The sequence below is a fragment of the Episyrphus balteatus genome, chromosome 1 (assembly GCF_945859705.1).
Source record: "Episyrphus balteatus chromosome 1, idEpiBalt1.1, whole genome shotgun sequence".
Classification (NCBI taxonomy): Eukaryota; Metazoa; Arthropoda; class Insecta; order Diptera; family Syrphidae; genus Episyrphus; species Episyrphus balteatus.
The window spans coordinates 80,083,033-80,107,597 of NC_079134.1; the positions used below are offsets into that span (position 1 = coordinate 80,083,033).

The 24,565-nt window shown below is 32.3% G+C and overlaps 1 protein-coding gene across 1 annotated transcript in view; it reads left to right on the plus strand.

Annotated features, from left to right (window-relative positions):
- The window catches only part of LOC129905254 (locomotion-related protein Hikaru genki-like), a 508,020-nt gene that overhangs the window by 309,331 nt on the left and 174,124 nt on the right, over positions 1–24,565 (plus strand). The window lies entirely within an intron of this gene.

The window sequence follows — 24,565 nt, forward strand, 5'->3', positions numbered from 1 at the left end:
TAAGGAGCCCATATTACGCAGCCGTATTCAAGTGCAGGTCTAACAAAAGAAATATAAAGAAGCTTGAGGACATAGGGATCACAGAAATCACGAGAAAATCGTTTGATAAAACCAAGAATCTTATTAGCTTTTTTTACTATAAAGTTATAATGGTCAGTAAACGTCAACTTAGTGTCAAGAATAACTCCTAAATCAGAGAACTCGGAAAGTTTACAGAGAGAAGAAGAATCTAAAATATAATTATAAGTTATAATTGTTTTTTTGCGTGAAAAACACATAGTTTTACATTTGTCTATATTCAAATAAAGTCGGTTAATATTGCACCATTCCCTAAATCTATGTAGATCTTCCTGAAGCTGTGAGCAGTCATTAATTGAGTTTATAATTTTGAAAATTTTAATGTCATCAGCGTAAATTAAAACAGACGAGTTTTTTATAATGGATGTTATGTCATTTATGTACGAAATAAATAAAAGGGGACCTAAATGGCTACCTTGTGGAACACCAGAGTTGACATGAAATTGGTCCGATTGCTCATTTCTGAAATTAACAGTATAACTTCTATTCTTTAAATATGACGAAATCCACAGTAAAAATTTGTCATTAAATCCTAAGGCCTTTAGTTTGTGGACTAAAGTCTTGTGGCACAATTTGTCGAAGGCTTTACTAAAGTCTGTGAACACACAGTCTACTTGCTTCCGGTTTTCAAAGGAATCAAGGCAAAAAGAAGTAAAATGGAGCAGATTAGTAATAGTTGACTTATTTTGGACGAAGCCATGTTGATTGTCGCAAATAATTGACTTGCAGTTAAAAGATAACATGCTACAGATAATGGACTCAAATAGTTTAGGAATAACAGAAAGTTTGGCAATGGGTCTGTAATTCGTGATTTCGTTCTTTGACCCTTTTTTGTGAATTGGACTTATAAAAGCATTTTCCCATAGTACTGGAAAGATTGAGCACCTCAGAGATTCGTTGAATAAAACATAAAGAGGATAGGATAAATACGATACGCATTTTTTTAACACACATGATGGTACACCATCAGGGCCAGGGCTAAAACAGTCGTCAAGTTCTGAGACATTTCGAACAATTAATTCTTCACATATGGTAAAATTAAGTGAGCTAAGGTGTGGAAAATTTTGGGAAGGAAAGAATGGAGGGGTAGTTTGACAAGAAGAAGGAACATCAAAAGCATCTTTGAAGAAACTAGCAAACATGTTCGAAATCAATTTTGAGTCATGACTTGATGTGTTGTTATATGACATAGAGTTAGGGTAGTCGTCAGAATTTCTTTTGCTTTTCACGAAGTTCCAAAAGTTTTTTGGGCTCTGTTTTAACTCTTCCTCAATTTTACAAATATAGTCTGAATAAAGGGTGTTGAAGTAGTCAGCAAACATACATTTAAGTTCGGAGTAAATTCTGAAATCAGCATCCGCTCTGGTTTTACTAAACTTTAGCCAAGCCTTATTTCTTTTATTTTTCAAGTTTTTCAAATTAGTGTCAAACCATGGTGGAATTTTAGAATAATAGCAAGACTTTCGTAATGGTGTAGTTTCGTAAAAACAAGTAAATAAAAAACTATAAAATTCAAAACACATATGATCAATATTTCGATTTGAGAGCATTTGATTCCAGTCAACATTACACAGCAAATTAATAATGTCATGAACATGACAAGGAAACGCTTTTATTTACTTTTCTTTCTGCGGGCCTTAGACTTATTCCACATTCAACAGACCAATAAAGAAAAAAAATTATGTCGAAACTAATTCTACCTACTTTACTATGTATGCAAGCTATGTTCCTATACACTATATGTACCGAAAAGTAATATTCGTTCATCAACGATAAAAAAAATATTGCAATCATGACCATGCACAAAAAAAAAAACAGTACATACCTAACTCACTTCTCTGAAAACAAAAACGAGAAATATACAATTACTGTCACCCATAAACAAAAATCAAGCAAATATGTTGCAACAAAAAAATCTGACCTTCCACAAAGTCTAGCATTGAAAAAAATGATACAAATAAAAAATAAGACAAAAAAAAAACAGACGAGACGAGAGTCAAACAAAAAAGTGAGAAAAAATGAGAGCAGATTTATTAAAAAAAAGAGAATGCAGCGAAAAGAGAATTTTTTAGCGCTGATTTAGCAGTGGAATTTTGTTGAACTAAAGTTATTTGTGTGCGTGAGGAAAGAATTTATTTAGGTGAAAAACGCAAAATAGACACAATTTTAAAAATTAAAATTAAATACACCATGCATGAAAAAATATTTTTTTTTATTGGAACTTATTGACAAAATAACAAAAAAAAAAAAAAAAAATAAATTGATATTGTCAAGGTTTCCCTTCTTTCACAACGACATTATACATATTGACATATTCAACTGCGTTTATAAGCATGTTAGGTCCAAAAAATTAAAAAAAACAATCAGCAGATCCCAGCTCTGAAATAATCAGTAGGATTCAGTGGAGACCTGGAGGTATTTGTTGTTATGTAAAAAAAAAATATTCACAAATAAAAAAATAAAATTTGATGAATTTCCCAGCGGTTCTTAACAACACACATCTAAATTTGAGGATTTTTCATAGTTTTTACTGATTTTGACAACTACAAAATTTTTATTTTTTTTTTAAGCCACTAATATATGTCACCAAATATATTCTTAATCCAAAATCGTTTATTTCAATAAAATCTTCTCAAAAATGTGGATTCTACAGAGCTTCGCGCAAAGTCTTAATCATTTTTTGGCCCTGACACATACCCTTAAGTTAAGCCTTTAAAGGTATAACTACAACGGCCACTTTTTGCAGAAAGTCAAAAAGTTAAAATTTTCAAACTCATTTTGTGACAGTTTTTCCGACCACAAAATTAAAAATTATGATGCAGAAAGCTTATTTTTTGGTTTCAAAAACAATTTTTTTAGTTTTTTCCAAAAATTTTTCCAAAAATAAATAGCGCTAGAAAGAAATAAAAAAATTTTAATTTAGTAAATTTCCCACTTTTTCACTTTTTAGGTCATTGTAGTTATGGCTTTAACATAAAAAAACGTTGTCGTGCGACGCAGTTTGTGTGGTAAAGCTTTAAGAATTGATTTGTTTGATTAAAAAATGTCAATTCTCACTTTCAAAGGGATGTTTTGCTTAAAATTTCACTGCCACACAGTACCACGGATTACCTTTTTACTACTGTATACTGCGAAGATCAACACCTGAACGCACCTTTAATAAATGTGAACCTATCTTTAATCTTTAAAAAATATCTGAACGCATTCATTAAAATTTTCCTGGAAAACTGAACACCACAATTACACTGTGATAGTTTTTAGAACTTTTTTTTTGCAACAGAGCGGAGACACATCGATTCTAGTTAATTCGAGTATGCTGAATTCAGTGGTGGCAACCGTTTTGAAAGTTTGGCTCAAGTTTTTGAGAAATTTCGAAAATAAAATCTTAGGTCGGGACTATTAAAATACTGATAATTTCGAATAATTAAGTTTTTTTAAACAGTTTTCAGTTTAGAGAAAAGCTATTCCTGTATATAGCTGTATGTTTAACACTATTCCAACCTAGATTGTTATGTTTCGGTCGCTTACAAACATTTTATAAACAAAAACTTCACTTTTTCATGTTTTTTTTTTATTTTGTTGACTTTCAAAGCCTTTAATATGGAGGCAATTTGAGTTTAACATTGATTCGGGATATTTTATATTATTTAAATAGCGTATCAATTGGGTTAATTTATTTGGCTTCCGGGAAGCCAATGCTGTCCAAAATCTTCGTTCATCTTTGAAGAACAAGGCGCCCCAATTTCTTTTGAAAGACTAAAGCAATCCTTAAATCCAGAAACCCCTAAATTCCGAAAACCCAAAAACACAAAATCCCGAAAACCCACAATCCCAAAATCCCGAAAAACCAAAATCCAGAAATGCCAAAAACTGACAGCTTCTCCATTTCTCATAAAAACTACGTTTGTGTGTGAGAATAAAAAAATAGGTCTGTTCGTTGTTCCCCCCTCCAGGGCACTCTAAGTCATTTCAATTAACTGTGAAAAAAATCAGAGTTTCTCGGGTTTTCATTTTACATCGAACACCTCAGAGCTTTAGTTTCATCAGCGAACATCGAACACAGAGGAAATAACTCTGGTTGAAAAAGGAGCTACAAAAAACGCTTGACAACGAATTCGGAGCGACCCAGAGTGCCCTAGAGCTCACAACGAACAAACCAAATACTTATAAATACAGATATTAAAGGAGATGGGGCGTTTTTGGGCCATGAGCGTACATTAATGAGACTAGTCTCAAAATGAAGCTGAAGGTTAGTATATTCAATCTATGAATTTTTTTTCAAATCGTAAGTCAGGGTCTTGAGATACAAGGCTCCACAGTTCGTTCTGATAACTCTTGTCCCTTTTATATGCAAATATCATGAGAACTACAAGTGGTATATTGATGTTTTTGATGTCAAATGAAAGGTTGTTTTAGTGCCTTTTAAACAATATAAAAAACATATTACACAAAAACAAAGAAACGGTGAACAAATAAAGAAAAGTAAAATGTTATTTAAAAAAATCGATTTTTGTTCAAAATATTTATTTATTTTCAATTTAAATATGCTTACAATCAACACACAGGTGTAGTTATAAAACTGTTTTAATTTTTTAGAATGCGGATTAGAAGCTTGTTTATTTGACCAAATTATGTTAGAGAGACACAAAAACTATAATTTCTTGTGAAGAACTCTGGGCTACACTCTTGTTTACATAAACTAGATTACAAAATACATACTAAAGAAGATTTTCGATAAATCCACTCTTATCTCAGTTTAAGTTTAAAATATATTTCTTGGAACGATTTTTTTTCTTCGTTTTGTAAAGTCTTTAACTACATAGTACTTAACAACCTTTCATTTGACATCAAAAACATCAATATACCTCTTGTAGCTCTCATGATACATATTTGCATTTAAAAGGGAGTTGTAAGGGTTATCAGAACGAACTTTGGAGCCTTGTATCTCAAGACCCTGACTTACGATTTGAAAAAAAATTCATAGATTGAATAAACTAACCTTCAGTTTCATTTTAAGACTAGTCTCATTAATGTACGCTCATGGCCCAGGTCCCATATAATTTTGCCCCATCTCCTTTTAGAATTGGGTGGAAGCGATTCAAAGTTTTTTATTGGATTTCAGAATGAGTGAATCATTGAGTGATTCCAATCGAAAACGACATTAATGTACCTAGTTGAAAAAGTTTTTGTTCAAATAAAACCAACTGTACCTAATCTCTAAATGTGTTTAAACAAAAAAGTCAGAGATAAAGGTAGTCTTGTCAATTGAGCCTAAATGACATGAATAATAAATTTTTTTTTTAAGTTAACCTTTTTAAGTTAATACACTGCACATTTTTAATAAATGCATTAACAAGTATATGAGAGGTAAGACATAATCTGCTATTGCTTTTTTTCGTGATTTTAAAAAATTGTTTTTAGATGAATTTTTTTTTAGAGGCGCCACTTGCAATCTTGCCCAGGGGCGCCGGTAGTGCTTAAACCGGCACTACCTGAAAAAGTTCACTACTGAAAATTAGTCTATTAAGCTACGGAAATGTATTAAATAACACTGGTAAGCAAAATTAAACTTTTTTTTTTTGCCACAAGAACCAAAATATACTTTTCTGAAGGTGAAAGGGGTGCTGAACTCGAATCCGAAGCCATACATATTTATTTGGCTTCCTTTTTTTTTAAATATAACAGTTATAAAAGGGAAAAAACGTTATTTTGACTGCTTTTATCCCGACATGATGTAAGTATATAAGAACGTTTTTTGTTTTTCCAAAAACTGTTTAATTCATTAATTTATTTTCTGATATATCTTAAGCTTAAGCTGAAAATCCAAAAACTATCTTAACTTAATCTTAAGTTAAGGTTTTGATACATTTCCGTAGCTTAGTAGGCTGATTTTCACTAGTGAACTTTTTCAGATTTGCAGTATTTTATTCATTTTTGGAATGATATGCTATTTAAATAATATAAAATATCCCGAATCAATGTTAAACTCAAATTGGCTCCATATTAAAGGCTTTGAAAGTCAACAAAATAAAAAAAAACATGAAAAAAGTCGCTTTGTAAGCGACCGAAACATCACAATCTAGGTTGGAATAGTGTTAAACATATAGCTATATACAGGAATAGCTTTTCTCTAAACTAAAAACTGCTTAAAAAAACTTAATTATTCGAAATTATCAGTATTTTAATAATCCCGACCTAAGATTTTATTTTCAAAATATATCGAAAACTTGAGCCAAACTTTCAAAACGGTTGCCACCACTGAATTCAGCATACTTGAATTAACTAGAACCGATGTGTCTCGCTTCTGTTGCAAAATCGAACTATCACAGTGTTATCATTCCAACTGGAAGTGACGGATGAAAAAAAAAATGAAGTGTGAATGACAGATTTGAATGAGGTTGGTGGAGGTTGAATGATGCAATTTGAACGAATGGAACATGAAAGAGGTTGAATTGAATCGCAAAATGCAAGGTGCAAACACAATGCCCTAAATGCGATTACACTTTGCATTTTCTTTTTCGATACTTTTTTTTACGTAGTTGAGCGTAGTTAAAACGTAGTCGGTTCGTTTTATTAAAAAGGTCACGCAAGAAGGAATATTTATGTTTTGGAATAATTGTATGTTTTAAAGTGCGTTGCACTCTGCGAACATAGTCGTCGAGACTCTTTGAGTTATCCGATTATCCAAAATTTTGTCCGATCGAGTATCGATACTCGAAAAAATATCAATTTCTTATCCTCAGCCAGATTTAAGTTTTAGTTTTATCCACAGCTGGGTGTTGTATTCGTAATACATGGAAGCTCCCACTGCAGATACGGATAGCTTTGCCAAAAAAAAACACGCCTAATGCAGAGAAGTCAACTTTTTATAAAAGTAACGAAGCAAAAATATAAGATATTTGAAATGAACCACTTCGGAAACAAGAGAGACAAATTATATTCTTCATTGCAATGCATACTGAATTGGTAGCACGCCACATAATATTTCATCGAACAAAAATACTACCTCAGGGGTCCAAAAAAAAATTGTGTTGTTTGAAAAAAAAAAAAAAATGGTAGGTACTTGAATAATCTTAGCGACCAACAAATCATACATCAGGGGCTCCCAAAAAAAAAATGTGGGGCTTATGCCTATACGTACTTTATTAAATAAAGTACGTAGGTATAGGCATACGCCGTTTATTATTTGTTCTTATTTTCTATATCAAAAGGGCCCCCAATATCAAAGTAGCCCAAAAATTTAGTCTTGCCCCGGGGCCCCGGCAACTGACTTTTTTATAACTTACATCTATATACCGTTAAAAACGGAAGAATATTCCTTTTCTTATTCAATTTTTTACGAAATTCTGAAAAAAATGGTTTGGAAAATGTTAAAAAGCGCGCACTTTTTAACATTTTCCAAACCCTTTTTCAAAATTTTTTTTCAGAATTTTGTAAAAAAATGAATATGAAAAGGTATATTCTTCCGTTTTCAACGGTATACAGGGTGTCCCAAAAGTTAACGTCGAAACGAAAACGGTAGATATGGAAGGTGGTGACAGTTATCAGAAAAATAATTAAAAAAATCGAAGCCATACATTTTGTGAGTTATGGCATTTGAAAAAAAGTCGAAAAAATGGTCACCCTGCCACGGTTTTTTATGTGCCGTGACTACAAATCTAAATTTTTCTCATTTTTTTCTTTTGTTACGGGACCTTGAATAACTCTGCTACCAAATGCATTCAAAAATTTTAACTCAGCTGCATCAGTTTTAAAGCAAATATTACTTTTTTGCCCAACTAAGTACTAATAAATTGTACATGACTCTAATTCAATAAACCGTAGTGTAAAAAAAATGCACTACGATGTTTCGGCAAGTTACCTTAAAAGTTGGTGTGTTCAATTCTCTTTTCAAAATGGTATAACATTGTTGAGAATATTACATAAAAAACCGAGATAAAATTTATTTTCTTAAGAAATCCGAATTTTTTATTGGGTAATTTTTCCATATTATTTAAGTTTTTGTATTCTGAAAGTTTCTGAAAGGGTCTAAGAACTAGAAGTTTTACACGAATTATTGGCTTTTTGGGACCAATCATAGATTTTACTGTCTCTTCGAAAAAAAAACACCCTTTCACCTACATTTTTACTTGCTCTATAGGGCAAGTATTGGTTTCGTGTAGAAAAAAAAATCGAGGTTTTAATCAAAACCAACATTACAATGATGGAGATGATCAAAAAAGTGGTTTTCGTCATGCCGTCGCGACGCGTCGGTCTGTGCGTGTGTGCGTGTGTGCGTCTGTGCGTCTGTGCGTCCATCTGTACATGGAGCTAGGGCCTAAACGGATGGATGGATTTGCTTGAAACTTGGTACAGATGATTTTTACGTAATTCCCTAGGACAGTTTTTTTATTTTTTTAATATCTCCATTTTAACGCATATCTCCCATATAACGTTTTCGAGGTATTTCAAATTTCTCGAAAACGGCTCTAACGATTTCGTTTAAATTTGGTGTGCGCAGTACTCTTATTGATTCTAACAAAACTGCGTTTTTAGTTTTTCTCAAAAAATGCCGAGAGCGGAAATATGGCGTTGCCGTTTTTCAAAAATTGACATGTTTTTTAAGTTCATATATTTCATCAAAGCATAAGTCAATTTTTTCAAGTGTATTGAAGTGTAAAATGTAAAAAAAAAATTTAAAAAAAAAGTTTTTCAAAAAATATTTAAAAAATTGAATTTTTTTAACTTTCGATTTTTTTTTTTTTAATTTTTTTTTTCTCCACAAAATCTTAAATTTCCAATAGATATTTAAGATAAAGATGCTTTGAACTACAAGAGCAAGTACGTGCGACCCAGTCGTGCATTTTATTTTTTATGAAAACTCTTTATTCTTACTTTCTATCCCAAATTCAATGTTTTAACCAAATTTAATGAATTTTGTGAGGGTACCTTTATACCATTGATTTTGTGGGACTTATCGTGGATTTTCCCTATTTAAAAAAAAAACACCCTTTGACCTAAAATATTTGTATAGACTGTTTGGATTCTTGGTTTCTGTTATAAACGAAACATTTTTACCAATTTTCATTGGTGTAACAATTTTTTCCCAGTTTTTGTGGTACTATGTAATTCCGAATTTCGTCATTTATTAAAAAAAACCACCCTTTCACTCAAAATAATTTTGTACACTTTAAAGGTTCTTAATTCTTATACCAACCAAAACTTTTTTACCAAGTTTTAAAAATTAATAAAATGTAAGTCAGCTGTTATGATACCTTTTTCACACACAATTTAACTCATCAAAAAAACACCCTTTCACCAAAAATAATTTTAAGAACTTTATGAATCCTTTGTCTTATCTAAAACCTTCATCCCGAATTTTATCAGTGTACATTTTTTCACATGGGTTTCGGATATATTGTACCTGTTGAAGTCAAAAAACAAGCACCCTTGTTTTTATTCGGCAATAACTTTTCTTAGAGCAATCGTAATGACTTTATTTTTATGTCATTAGATTCACCATCAAAAAATACCTTAGAAACATGTGTCATACCATCATGTGTCAACCATTTTTTCAATATATTTTTGACCTTCACCCCCTCCCTCTTTTCCGGGAAAAAAACACCTTTCCACCCAACTTTTTTCTATAGACTTTTTTTGTACCTACTTGGTTCTTATTCCAAAAGGAAACTTTTTGTCAAGTTTCATGAGTGTAACAATTTTTTTTTTAAATGCCTATTTTTCTTACTACACCCACCGAAATAATTATAAAGGCATTCGATTTTATTCGTATTTAAACCATATAAAGGATATTTATTTTTTACTCTTTGCACGAATAAGATGACAAGTATATACTGGATTGTTTGCCACCCTTTATTTTTATTTAATTCGTTAAACTTAATTTTAAAAATTATTTTTTGAATTTCTGGTGCGAAATAATTATAAAGGCACAGCTGATTTTCACATTAAAAGTGTGGTTTAGCGAGATCAAATGTAACCAAAAGTAAGCAAAACAGTTAGAAAATGAATTTAACCCATTATGAACATTTTAAAAGTAAATTTTTTCGGTTATTTTAATATATTACGAACTTGCAGTTAGTGCCATCGATTTTCTTTTTGAATCTGCCCTTCCTAATGATTTAATATTAGTTTTGGGTGATTTTAATCTTCCAAACAAAAAATAACAAAATGACGCTTTTGCTCTTGTTGGCTATGTCTGTCTATTTTTTTTTTCCTTTTCTCAGTTTTCACCACGATTCTCTTAGACTTTGTGTTCATACACAAAAAGTTGCAAGTGTGTGACTTTGTGTTCATACACAAAAAGTTGCAAGTGTGTGAGTGCAACACCGCTTTTCTCGGTCGGAGGTCGGACTGTCTTTTCTGGACTCCGTTTTCTTTTTTTATATTGTAGAACGTTTAATCCCCTACAAGAATATATCTTGCTCATTTGAAAATAATGAAGTTTCAGTGAATTAGAAATTTTTTAAAAATATAAAATGTTTTTATATTTTTTTTTAACTTTGACCTCGAATATCTTTAGAATGGTTAGATTAATGAAAAAAGTTAATAAGACCTTTTTTGTGGAGCAATCAATTTCCAACAAGAATATGTCTTGCGCGTTTGATCATTATAATTTTTCAATTTGTTACAAAATTAAGAACAAAAAACGAATTTTTAAAGATTTTCTCAATTTTTGGACCTCAAATATCTATTCAACGGTTAGATAAACGAAAAAAGTGTATAAGGCCTTTTTTGTAGAGCGTTCAATTTCCTACAAGAATATGAAAAGAAATTTGCTAAAAAGTCAATTAATAAAAAAATTATTTTTTTTTAGTAGAAGCTTGATGTAAAAATGGAAAATTGCAAAGCGGAGGACCTTCCCATTAATATAAAGAGCTCATGTTTGGTGTGTATATTCTAGAGGGGTCTAGCAATCGATTTTTCGGAGTACCAATTAAAAATAAAGAATTTCGATTTTCTTGACCCACCCCAAAGTGTTTGGATTAAAGTGATGTGTTTCTGTTTGTGTTGTAGATGTAATCTCTAATGATGAAGAAAAAGGCAGAAGGTGAAACATGCAATTGGGCATCTAAAGAAACACCAACAACAGCAGCAACAACAAATAAAATAAAATGAAAAAAATGTATTCTATTTTATATTGTATATATTGTGAAAATTTCGTTTGCCAAAATTAAATAAAAAATAAAACAGTTTCAGTGAAAAAAAAAATAAATCTTGTTCTTTTTTTGGTCGCAAATGCGAAATGTCATCCCTTTCTTATTCCTCTTTCTGGTAGGTTTTCGCTGCTCCGGCTCAGGTCCGCCTTCGGCTCCGTTTTCTCGGAATGGAGATTTTCACCACACCAATACATATGCAATCGACTTCGCGGTGATTATAATTTCCATACTAATTTGAGCTGCCTTCGGACCAGTTTCTGATCCGAAGTCGGACTCACCTCCGCCTCAGGCGGAGCGGATTCGGACCGAGGTCGGACCTGTTTGCTTGAAGGGTAGTGTGTATAAAAATATGAGTAGGTAGTGGTCTAATGTTTCACGCTCACAAGGTTGGCCGCATTCCTTAATTGTGGACACAGTATACAGAAACCGTTAATGGTAATTGCAAATCCTCATCGAGGTAAAATGGATCGAAAGAAGGATTGATTTTCAGGTTCTTGTTTACTTTTGAGTTGATTTTCGTTGAGAAATTTTTTGTCTAGCACTCGCGCTGACATGAAAATGTATGTACAAACAATATATAAAATGTTTAGGTTCATATGTGTATATTGTTTGAGGATGGACTAGAGATAAATCTTGTATGACATTATGATCATTTAGAACATAGAGGAAGGAATACCTAGAGAGCCGACTCGTACCCCCCTTACCTAAAACATCCGCAAATTTAATTTCAGATAATCTCTCTTATTTTTCTCTTGTTTTCCTATCTGTGAATACGTGTGAAAAGTACAATTCGTTTAATACATTCCTTTCACCAGTAGATGTCCTCACAAATTTTGAATTTAAACATGATTTTGGTTTGTACATGAACTTGAATAGCTCAAATAGCTCACTCCAGACACCCACCTTTCAATAAATATGTACAGAAATAAAAAAAAAAAGGTTCGTGTTTTGAATTTATTATATTATTTTTTTATGAATTTATTTCCTACTGAGCACTTAAATTGTTTTAAATTGTTTTGAGCTCAACTCCACAGTTGAATGTGTTGGTGCCATTTAAAATGCACGGGAAAACTATCACATATAAGCACTGTGGAGTTTTTCCTCTCATTGCAGCTTGTAGGGTGGAAGAGAAAAACCAACCGAAGTCGCGTCTCTAGGTATTCCTTCCTCTATGATGGAGAATGCCTCAAAAAGTGTCGCCTGAACTGATTTTTTGAAACTAAGGCCTCATGTTGATTGCACTAAATATTTAGCCGAGAATAAATTGATAGTTATGATTATGACTGTGTATAAAATTTAGCCTTGAATAAATATAGCTGTGTGAATTTGGATAGACCAAACAAACCTAGATTATTACCAAATTATTTTTATGCAAATATGTAGGTATATCAATCCAATTTACTTTCAACACCTTTTTAATAAAGATTTTTTTAGAGTCACCAATGCAATGAACTCAGTTCGTAATTGAATCGATTTTGTTTTTTATTTACCTATACCTACATACATTATTAGGAAACAAAAATAAGGCAGCATTTATAACTTATGTTACTTTTTTTTTAAACCTTGAAATTAATTTTTCAATTAGGTATGTAATCAAAGTTTAGGGAAGTTTTCAAAAATAACTTTCATATAACCCTTTACCCATTCCCCCGCGAAAATATAACTATTATACCTAAAATGGCAAAAATTCTCTGTGGTAACCTACAAAAAAAAAAAAGCCGAATCCGCAACATTATAAACAAAGACAATGAAAAACAAAAGGACATATTTATATTATATAACCCCGCACACGCGAGTGTAGTATTATAAACAATACAACCCAGAAATCAACCTAAATATGCAAATCATTGTGCACAAGCACATGTCAAATGTCAATACACATTTTTACACACAAACAAGTGAATACTTACCAATGTACCCACATATCTAATCCTTTACCTATATCCCCGCACGAGCGATGTGAATATTACACAATGCAAAGAATTTCGCTGACACAAAAAAAAAAACCAAAAGTGTCAACTCGCACGCGCGAGTGCGATATTATAAACACGAAATGAATTGTTAGGAAAAACCCAAGAGTCAACAAGAACAAAACAATCCTTTTTGAAAACCAAAGATAATGATCTTGCAAAAAATATCTACTATCTACCTACTCTCTGCAGCATCTTCATAATTTCATGAATGATTTCTGCCTGCCTGAGTGAGGAAATAGGAAACAAAAAAAAGTATTATGTAAACACAAAAAACAAAAACAAAATATAACGAGAAAATGAGAGTGCAAGAGCAAGTTTTTTTCAATAAATAGAAAAGAACAGAGTTCATCAGCGCCAGCTTATGCGTGTCATTTTTTTGAACTAAATTTGTATGTGTGCGTGATTAATGGAATTTTCAAAATAAAAAAAGCTAAAATAGACACTTTTTCAACAATTTATATTAAAAATACTGTGAGCACAAACATATATTTTTTTTTTGAAACTGATTTGAAATATAATGAAAAAAAAATAATAAAAATAAATTGTGGATGCAGGGGCAGTCAACCCCTTTCTCAAAAACAGAATGCAAATATTGGTTTATTAAAATCAAATTTTTAGTGGGTTAAAAAAAAAAAATTGTTTTGGCAAACTGGCTGCATGAAAAACTTTATTAACTTCTTATTAAAAAAAACAAAAATATTTTAAAAAATAATCACGCTTTGCCCCACGACTAAAATGGTAAAAAAGTGCATTTTAACACTTTTCCTTCAAATTAACCGTTCAACTAACTTCAAATTAAATTTTAGTAATTATTTTGGATTCTCCTTATTCCACTTTACAATTTTCTTTTTGTTTCATCTAAAAACACCAATAAATGGTAAAGTTATTCTAAGAAGAGTGAGTAAAAAAAACATGAAATTACAACATATTGACAAAGCTTTTTTTCTAATAAAAAAAAAAAAAAAATCTGTTGCGCCTACTGCATGAAAACACATTTGATCATTATAAAACAAAAACAAAAAAAATAAAAAGTTTATAAACAACGGTGCCCCAACCAAAATTCTGATTCAATAGAGATTTGCAATTTCGACTCTTATAAAAATCGCCAAGAAATGTTTCTAAAATTTAATGCAAAAATGTGCATACGTTTATTGCCTTTTCAAAAAAGTACGTTTCATAAGATTATCTTATAAACTGCAAAAGTTATACAACAATTAGTCAACCATCTTCCATTAAAATGCTATGGAAACCCCCCCTTAAAAGTGTGGTTTAGCGAGATCAAATGTAACCAAAAGTAAGCAAAACAGTTGGAAAATGAATTTAACCCATTATGAACATTCTCTTGTCAAGGCATAAGCTTTCTCACCTTCGCCTCGGTGAAAAGTTTAGATTCTGGGATGAAAAATGGAAAAACTTTTAAGTTCACCGATGAGAGAAAGTTTAATTTGGATAGCCTAGATGGTGTACACATCGGTTTTTCCATTTTTCATCAACGAGGCGAAGGCGAGAAAGCTTATGCCTTGTCGTACTTCTACTACCAAGTTTATTTTCTCGAAAACTTCCCTTGCTGTCAAACTCTCACGAAAATTACTTCATTTTTTGTCACTTTTGGCTCTCTCTTCGACCGAAGGCTTCCTTCCTGATCGTTTTAGGTAACCATACTTGTCATCTTTGTAAATTAAATTATCAATTACACAGTCTGACCTTTCTTCTCCTCCAGATTTTTCGCGGTTGGATAATCAATTTTCATGATAAGCCTTGATTTTGCCCATTTCTACCTGCTTCAAGGTTTTTTATTAATTTATTTAAGCTTAGTACAAGCTATGACTTAAAACTACTTAAAAACTAACTTAAACTACCTTTTAAACTACATTTTTTTTTTTTGGTTCTCGTTTTGTGTTGTTTTCATTGTATTAAGCCGGGCCCTAAGGCCCACCTTAATGTTGTTTTATGGGAAAGAACAAAAACGAAAAAAAAAAAACAAAAACTTAAACATTAAACACCAAGCTTAAAAAATAAGGGGGTTTGGATGGAGGTGTTCATATCGGGGCATAGGATGGGAATGATTAGTGTAGCAAGATATTCCGGAGATTTTTTCGAAGTGACGATTTACTTGTATGGAAGTCAAAGGAGGGCATTGTTCGTTCGAGTGCCTTAGTATTCTGGACATAGGTTCAAAGTGGCCATAATTGGTTCGATGACGGGAAAGGTAAAATAAGGGTGGAGAGCGGAGACTTCGGGGATTTGTGTTTAGGCTGATTTCACGTAGGAGAGAAGATGAGTCGATGTTTCCTGTAAGAAATTGATGGGCAAAGATTATGTCTGCTATTTGGCGACGCTGGGCTAAGATTAGATTCAGACGTTCATGGTATGGGGGTAAGTTGAATCTATCTTCCCACGGAAGGGTACGTAAAGCGAAACGAATAAATCTTCTTTGAACGTTTTCAATTCTATGTGAATGATATTCGTAAAAAGGTGACCAAACTTGGGAAGCATATTCAAGAGTGGGTCTTACGAATGTTATGTAAAGGGATTTTGTAACATATGGATTATTGAACTCCTTAGACCAACGTTTAATAAAACCAAGGGACCGGTTGGCTTTGTTAATTATCTGATCAATGTGAGAGTTAAAATTTAACATTCTATCACATAAGACGCCCAGATCACACATGGATTCTGCTATTTGGATGGGTTCATTTAAAAAGTAGTAAATTCTTGATGTACGTCTTCGGGAGTATGTAACTTTAAGGCATTTTTAAAAGCGATTAAGGTCGTTTTGGAGAAGATTAGAGTCAGATGGAGTTGAAATTTCCTTGAAAATTTTCATATCATCTGCAAACATTAAAAGGGAAGAGTCTTTTAAGCTAGCGGTCACATCATTTACTGTAAAAACAAAAAGAAGAGGTCCAAGGTGACTACCTTGAGGAACTCCAGATGTGGCGAAAATTGGTTTAGATATTGTGCAACGAAACAAAACTCTATAGACTCGGTTCTCCAAGTATGAGGTTACCCAAGAAATAAAGTTTGGTGGAAATCCTAATGCTTCAAGTTTAAGACAAATGATTTTATGTGACACTTTATCAAAGGCTTTCGCAAATTCCGTGTAAACTGTGTCAACTTCGTTTCCATTTTCAAGAACATTTAGTGTTTTGGAGACAAATTCAACGAGGTTTGTTGTTGTTGATCTTCCTTTAAGAAAACCGTGTTGGACGGGTGAGAATACAGACTTACAGTGGAAATAGACTGAGTCATACACTAAACTTTCAAAGAGTTTGGGAATACACTATAGTTTAGCTATCGGTCTATAGTTTATGACTGCGTTTTTGGGACCTTTTTTATGAATAGGGAAAATAAAGGAGTCTTTCCAAACATCAGGAAAAACACACTGCGCGAGGGATAAATTTAAAAGGTCAGTAAGTGGTTTCAATATAATACGCACACATTTTTTTAGGAGAATGGAAGGTATGCCATCGGGACCGGGACTATAATTATCAGTTAGCTTATTTATTTTATCAATAACTAAATCTCTAGTTATTTAGACAGATACTAACGATGTTTGCGGACAATCTTTTAAATAGCTAAAATAGGTGTTGTTAGGTTCAGACGGGTTTTTTCTATATGATTGTGAGAAAAATGAAGCTAAATAGTTTGATATTGTTGTGGGGTCGGAAGAAGAGGAATCGCAGAAAACAAGGCTCGAAGGGAGTCCATCAGATTTTCTTTTTGTGTTTATGAAATTAAAGAAGCATTTAGGGTCGGGCACCAGATTATTTTCTACGTTGATGAGGTAGCGATTATAAAGGAGTTCATTACTTCCGAGAAACGATCATACGCAACAATGTAATTGGAGTGATTTGTAACTGATTTGTCACTTAAGTAGATTTTCCAAAGTTTATTACGTTTATTACGTAGCTATTTGGCACAATTCTTTATTATACCACGGTGGTGATGAAGTAAAGTTTTTCTTGCGAGACAGGGGAACGGATTCAGCAATACACCAAGAAACAAGGGAATGAAACATTTTTGTGACTAAATCGATGTTAAGTCCCATCGAAATGAAATCAAAATCAATTTGGCTTAAAAGATCGTTTAGTTTGACAAAATTTGCTTTACGGAAGTTGTAATAGGACCCTATTGCTTCTTCATAGGTGTTAATATTTTCATAAGAAAAAAAAAACAGTTATTGGAGGGTGAAAACGATCTAAAGTTGAGAGAAGGTGGAAGCTTTCAGAAACAACACAATTATTGGCATCAGAAGAATAAATAAGATCACAACAAAAACATTACTGTTAAAAACCAGTGGCCACACTGGTTTTGTGTTGTATAGACGTGCTTTTATTAGCTCTATATTATTTTTATTTATATTTTGTATTTAATGTTGTGTATACATGTGAATTAATTTATTTTAATAATTTAATACTTGACTTGCATGTACATCTTAAATATAGTTCTTATTGTTTGCATATTTAAATTATATTAATGTTTTAAATTCTTTAAAATTATGTGTTTAATTTGGTTTGAGTAAGTACATTGTTCTCGTAGTTTATGTATTATTAAAGCTCTCCCCCTATATTATTTGTTCATTTCTCTTTATTTTTTTTTTTTTTTTTATTTTTTCTTTGTCCTACCGATCTATTAAGACTAATAATATAAATTCCCCACTTAACTATTTTACCAAGTTCGAATCCAGGTTCAGGCAATCTTATTAATACTTTTTTTTAATTATTTTTTTTTTAATTTTTTTTTCTTATTGATTTATAAAAATTCAGTTTTTTTTTTTTTTTTTTAATTGTTTTTGTTATTTTATTTTTTTTTTTTTTTATTTTTTATATTTTTTTAGTTTCTCCTATTTCTTTAGTTTATTTCTATATTACTACATTTTAAAATTTTTTTTTTACTACAAACAATGGCTTGTGGTAATGCTAATTGCTCTGGTCATCCCAGTAATACTCCCCTATTTCAATGTAATGGGCCTTGTGAAAAATTATTTCACGCCAAATGTGTTGGTGCTACCACTGCACTCATTGATAAAATCGTCTCCTCTGAGATAGGATTTTGGTATTGTGCCAACTGCAGAAAAATTTCCTTGTCAAACTTCTCTTTTAAAATGTCTGCCCTTAAATCTGAAATAATCAAAATCTCTAAGGTTTTTGATGAATTAAATAATAGCTTCTTAAAAATTGTTTCCACTGTTAATAACTTTTCTATTCCTATAAATTTAGTAGATAATTCAACATCAACAAGTTCCAATGAAATACCCGATGATTCTCTTTGTTCAGACCCCATAAAGTCTAAACTTCCTAACTCTCTTCCCACTGGTTCTAAGAAAAGCAAGAAACGAGGGCGTGACCCTACTTCCTCTACTAATAACGTAAGCCCCGAACCCAAAAGATCAAATTTAAGAAGCAATCAAGCTAAAATTAACTCAGAACCTCAATCTCATTCAATTAACAACGTGTCTTTATCAACTGATTCTGCTAATCGTAATGATATTATACCGATATCTCTTGATTCCACAGCTCCAAAACCCCTTGAACCAGCTCCCGATTCTCAAACTTCAATCCTAACACCCACAAGCAATAATAATAATAATCCTTCCCATAGTAGTTTAGAATCTGTCCCTAAACCGAAAACGATTTTTATCTCCCGTCTTTTACCGGCTACATTGTCTAAGGATATAGTCGAACACTTAATTGCCGCCAAAGCCATTCCAAATGCTTCATGTATCAAATGTTCTAAAATAAGTAAGCCCGATAGTTTTGTTTCTTCGTTTAAAATCACTGCACCTAGTGCATTTTTTGATTCAATAATTAGCAGCCCTTGGCCATCTAACACTTTAGTAAAAGAATTTATTGTCCCATCCAAACAGAAATCAATTAAGAAACCTAAAAATAATAAAACTTCAAAAAACTTGGTAGGTTCTCACTCTACTACCAAAACGTAAGAGGGCTTCGCAGTAAAACAACTCAAATTTATAATAACTCTCAAGCTTTTCCATATGACCTTCTCGCCTTCACTGAAACATGGTTGAACGCTACTATTTTAGATACAGAACTTTTCGACAAAGAGTTCTTAGTTTACAGGAAAGATCGTCATGTCGACGTTAAGAGCCCGGTTGGAGGTGGAGTTCTCATAGCTGTTCGAAATAATTTCTGTTCATCCCTTGTAACGTTTCCCTTTAAACTTAACATTGAACTAATTTGCATTAAAATACTAGTAAAATCAAGACATCTATTTGTTTTAAATGTTTATATCCCACCTAAAACTTCCCCTTCTACTTTTGCAGAACTTTCAATAGCACTAGATTTTGTTTTTGGAATTGCTGATCTAGACAGTTCAATTCTTTTATTAGGTGATTTTAACCTCCCCAATATAGAGTGGGTCCCATCAGAAGACGACTCCTACTTTGAACTTCTACTTTTGCAGAACTTTCAATAGCACTAGATTTTGTTTTTGGAATTGCTGATCTAGACAGTTCAATTCTTTTATTAGGTGATTTTAACCTCCCCAATATAGAGTGGGTCCCATCAGAAGACGACTCCTACTTTGAAGCTTCTTCGACTCCATCTCAACAGGAGCTTCATTTGTTGGACAATATTATCTCTACAGACTTACAGCAAGTTAGCTGTATCAAAAATTTTAGAAATCGAATACTCGATTTAGTTTTTTCATCTGACGCTGTTAATACGGTAGTGACAGAAGCTTCCACTTCCATATCTAACATAGACATTTACCACCCTCCCCTTGAAATTTTTTTGGATTTGGGCGATCATTTACTTGAAAATAGTAATCCTCAAGACACTTCGTTTGCCTTTGACTTTCGTAAGGCTAATTATCAGCAGCTTTCCGACATTCTCAATACATCTGGTATTGAAAACTTACCCATTTCGGACGACATTGAGATAACTATTTCTCACTTTTACCGTGTTTTAAACAATTGTATAAGCGAAATAGTCCCACAAAAAAGATCGAATTATTCTAACGTTTCTCATCCTTGGTATACAAAAGAGCTAAAAATTCTTCGAAATAAGAGAAACAAAGCTTGGAAAAATTACGTAAGAACTATGTGCACAAGAAATAAAGAAATTTATACGTCACTTTTTGAAGAGTTTAAAACCCTCTCTAATAACTTATATGCAGATTATCTTAGTTATATGGAAAGTAGTCTCAAGCAAGATCCTAAATATTTTTGGAAATTTGTTAATATGAAAAAGAAATCAGATGGCTATCCAGTTAATTTCAGTTATAAAAACAACATCTTAAAGAGTACTTCAGATATTTGCGATGCTTTTGCGTCTAACTTCTGTCAATCTTTTATTGACATACCCGCCAATGTAGATGTAGATTACTTCCGTTATTTAGAAAATTGCCCACAAGTTACATTTAATAATATTCAAATTGATACTTGTAAAGTATCCCATTTTTTTTCATTACTACATGAAGATTATTCTGTCGGACCAGACGGTATTCCTGCATCAGTTTTGAAAAATTGTAAGTCAATTTTATCTCTTCCACTTATTTTTGAATTATCTCTCAAGTTAGGTAAATTTCCTAGCATTTGGAAACAAGCGTTTATTACTCCTGTTTTTAATAAAGGAGATAAATCCAATATAGTTAATTACAGACCCATATCTAAGCTGTCTTGTATTCCAAAGCTTTTTGAGCAAGTTGTTTGCGATAGCTTGGCGTTCCACTGTAAAAGAATTATATGCATTCAACAGCATGGCTTTATGCAAAAACGATCGACGGTTACAAACTTGCTTACTTTTTTACATAAGTGCTCAAATACGTTAGAAAGTGGGCAGGAACTTGACTGTATCTATACGGACTAAGGCTTTTGACCAACTCTCCCATGACATTATCAAATTTAAATTAAAAACTCTAGGTTTCCCTTTAGGCTTCGTTAATTGGATTTCTTCTTATCTTGAAAATAGATCTTATCAAGTGAAGTTCAGAGACGCTCTCTCAAAATCGTTCATCGCAAAATCAGGTGTTCCGCAAGGAAGTCATTTAGGACCTCTTCTTTTTATTTTAGCTATAAATGATGCCCCATTATGTATTCACCATAGCGAAATTCTCATTTTTGCAGATGACATGAAAATTTATAAAAGTATCAAATCGGTTAATGATCGGAGGCTTCTGCAAGAGGACATTAATCATTTTTCTATATGGTGTAGTAAGAATAGCTTAGTTTTGAATCCAATTAAATGTCAGACAATGACTTTTTCTAAAAAACGTGCTCCTAGTTTGTATGAATATATAATATCCCAACACAAATTACAGCGTGTTCAGAGCTTTAAAGACCTAGGGGTTAATTTTAGTTATAACCTTGATTTTTCCGACCATATCAACGTCATCGTAAATAAGGCCTTCTCTATGCTAGGTTTTGTGAAGCGTTGGTCAAAAGAATTTCAAGATCCTTATGTGACTCTTTCCCTCTACAATTGTTTAGTACGCCCCCACCTTGAGTACGCATCGCAAGTCTGGACTCCTTTTTACGAGACCCATAATGTAAGACTGGAATCAGTACAACGTAATTTCATTCGTTTCGCCTTAAAAGGACTGCCATGGTCTGATCCTTATAATCTTCCTCCTTATGAACATCGGATTAATCTCCTTCAGATTCAAACTTTGGCGCAAAGAAGGGTTAACAATGACATAATCTTCATTCACCAGTTAATCACAGGCGTAATTGATGCACCAAATTTACTTAATTCTGTTGGTTTTAACTATCGAGGGGGTGCTTATAGCCTCCGATGCTTGGATTTAATGTATATTCCACCACACCGAACAAATTATGGCTTGCATGAACCTTTAACACGCATGTGTAAACTTCTAAATTTAAATTCAAACCTTTTTGATTTAAACTTTAATAAAAATAGATTAAAAACTGTCTTAAAAACCAGTGTACCACGCTCATAAATGTTTGTGTTTATTTTTATGTCTTTTTTTTTTGTCTCAAGTAATTATTTTGTTTGTATTTCTTTAATGTTTGTTTTATCTAATATTGAATTCAATGTTTTTTTCTTAGTGTACGTTTTTTGTAGTTAGGTATTATTTGCTTACTAACTACTAACACTGCACTAAGTGATGAGCCGGATAACACACTTTTGTGTTGGCAAATGGTCGCAAGACGGTGCTTGCTATAAGCGCTCTTCGGCTATGAACTGATAGTGTATAAAAAAAAAAAAGAGCCAAGTTCTCCTATGTTGAAATTATGCTGGTACAAAAAGTACTGAGATGTAAAAGTGTACCAAGTTCTAAAGTTTGGGTTCAAATTCGTATCAATAAAATTTTGATTGTTCTCTTGACAATTTTTCTTAATTATCGATTTTTAAAGTTATTTCAAAAATTGCCAAGTAAACAATCAAAATTTTATTGATACGAATTTGAACCCAAACTTTAGAACTTGGTACACTTTTACATCTCAGTACTTTTTGTGCCAGCATAATTTCAACATAGGAGAACTTGGCTCTTTTTTTAACATTAATGTTTTTGTTGTGATTTCACTCCTTTTGCAAGGTATAGCTGTAGAATATAAAATCTCTATATTTGATGAAAATTCAGTGAAAATGGGTGGTTGCCACGCCCCCTGGCTGAAATTCTCAAACTTTAAGTTTTTTCCTTTGTATAAACTACCAGTTCTACCATTCTACCAAATTTCAAGATTCTACGACAATAAGAAGTGCTCTATAATAATTTATGAACTTGGGCGGTTGCCACGCCCCCTGGCGGAAATTCTCAAGTTTTAAATTTTTTCCTTTGTATAAACTATCAGCTCTACTATTCTACTAAATTTCAAGATTCTACGATAATCAGAAGTGCTCTGTAATATTTGATGAAAACTCAGCGGGAATGGGCGGTTGCCACGCCCCCTGGCTGAAATTCTCAAATTTTAAATTTTTTCCTTTGTATAAACTACCAGCTCTACCATTCTACCAAATTTCAAGATTCTACGACAATCAGAAGTGCTCTATAATAATTTATAAAAATTCAGCGGAAATGGGCGGTTGCCACGCCCCCTGGCTGAAATTATCAAGTTTTAAATTTTTTCCTTTGTATAAACTACCAGCTCTACTATTCTACCAAATTTCAAGATTCTACGATAATTAGAAGTGCTCTATAATATATGATGAAAATTCAGCGGAAATGGGCGGATGCCACGCCCCCTGAATTGAAAATCTCAAATTTTCGATTTTTTCCTTTGTATACACCACAAGTCCTATCACCGTGTAAAATTTCAAGTTTCTACGATATCGGGAAGTTCTCCATAATTTTGATGATCTGTCAGTGAGTCAGTGAGTCAGATACGGTTTTTGCGATTTTTGAAGCCCTATATCTCAGAAACTACTTATCGTAGGAGGCTGAAATTTTGTGAGGTGTTTGGTTATGACGAGCTCAAGAAATGTAGTGAGTTTGAAATTTCTAGCATCTTTGGTGTGGAAGTTAGAGGGGGGTCGAAAATGGCCTGAGTTGTTTCCTGTAAATAAGGGTGTAGTGCCAAAGTTGCTAGAGAACTTGGCTGGGCACTACCGTGCCCCTTGATCAAGAAATCTTCCCATGTAATTTGGAACTCCATTTATTTGGAAAAGACCACAATCAAGCATGCAGTCCGATAACAGTTCTTCAATGTCTGAGGATACATTTTGAGTCACGAAGTATAACTCATCTTCCGATGTAGTCCAGGTTAAGTTTGGAAGATTAAAATCACCCAAAACTAATATTAAATCATTAGGAAGGGCAGATTCAAAAAGAAAATCGATGGCACTAACTGCAAGTTCGTAATATATTAAAATAACCGAAAAAATTTACTTTTAAAATGTTCATAATGGGTTAAATTCATTTTCTAACTGTTTTGCTTACTTTTGGTTACATTTGATCTCGCTAAACCACACTTTTAATGTGAAAATCTGCTGTGCCTTTATAATTATTTCGCACCAGAAATTCAAAAAATAATTTTTAAAACTAAGTTTAACGAATTAAATAAAAATAAAGGGTGGCAAACAATCCAGTGTATACTTGTCATCTTATTCGTGGAAGGAGTAAAAATTAAATATCCTTTATATGGTTTAAATACGAATAAAATCAACTGCCCTTATAATTATTTCGGTGGGTGTATATACCGTTGAAAACGGAAGAATATTCCTTTTCTAATTCAATTTTTTACAAAATTCTAAAAAAAAATTAAAAAAAGGTTTGGAAAATTTTAAAAAGCTTCCCGCTTTTTAACATTTTCCGAACCATTTTTTTTTTTTTCAGAATTTTGTAAAACAGAATTATGAAAAGCAGAATTTTAAAAGCAGTATTTTGACAAGGTAATAACGTACACACACATACGTCTGCTAATGTGGTATACTT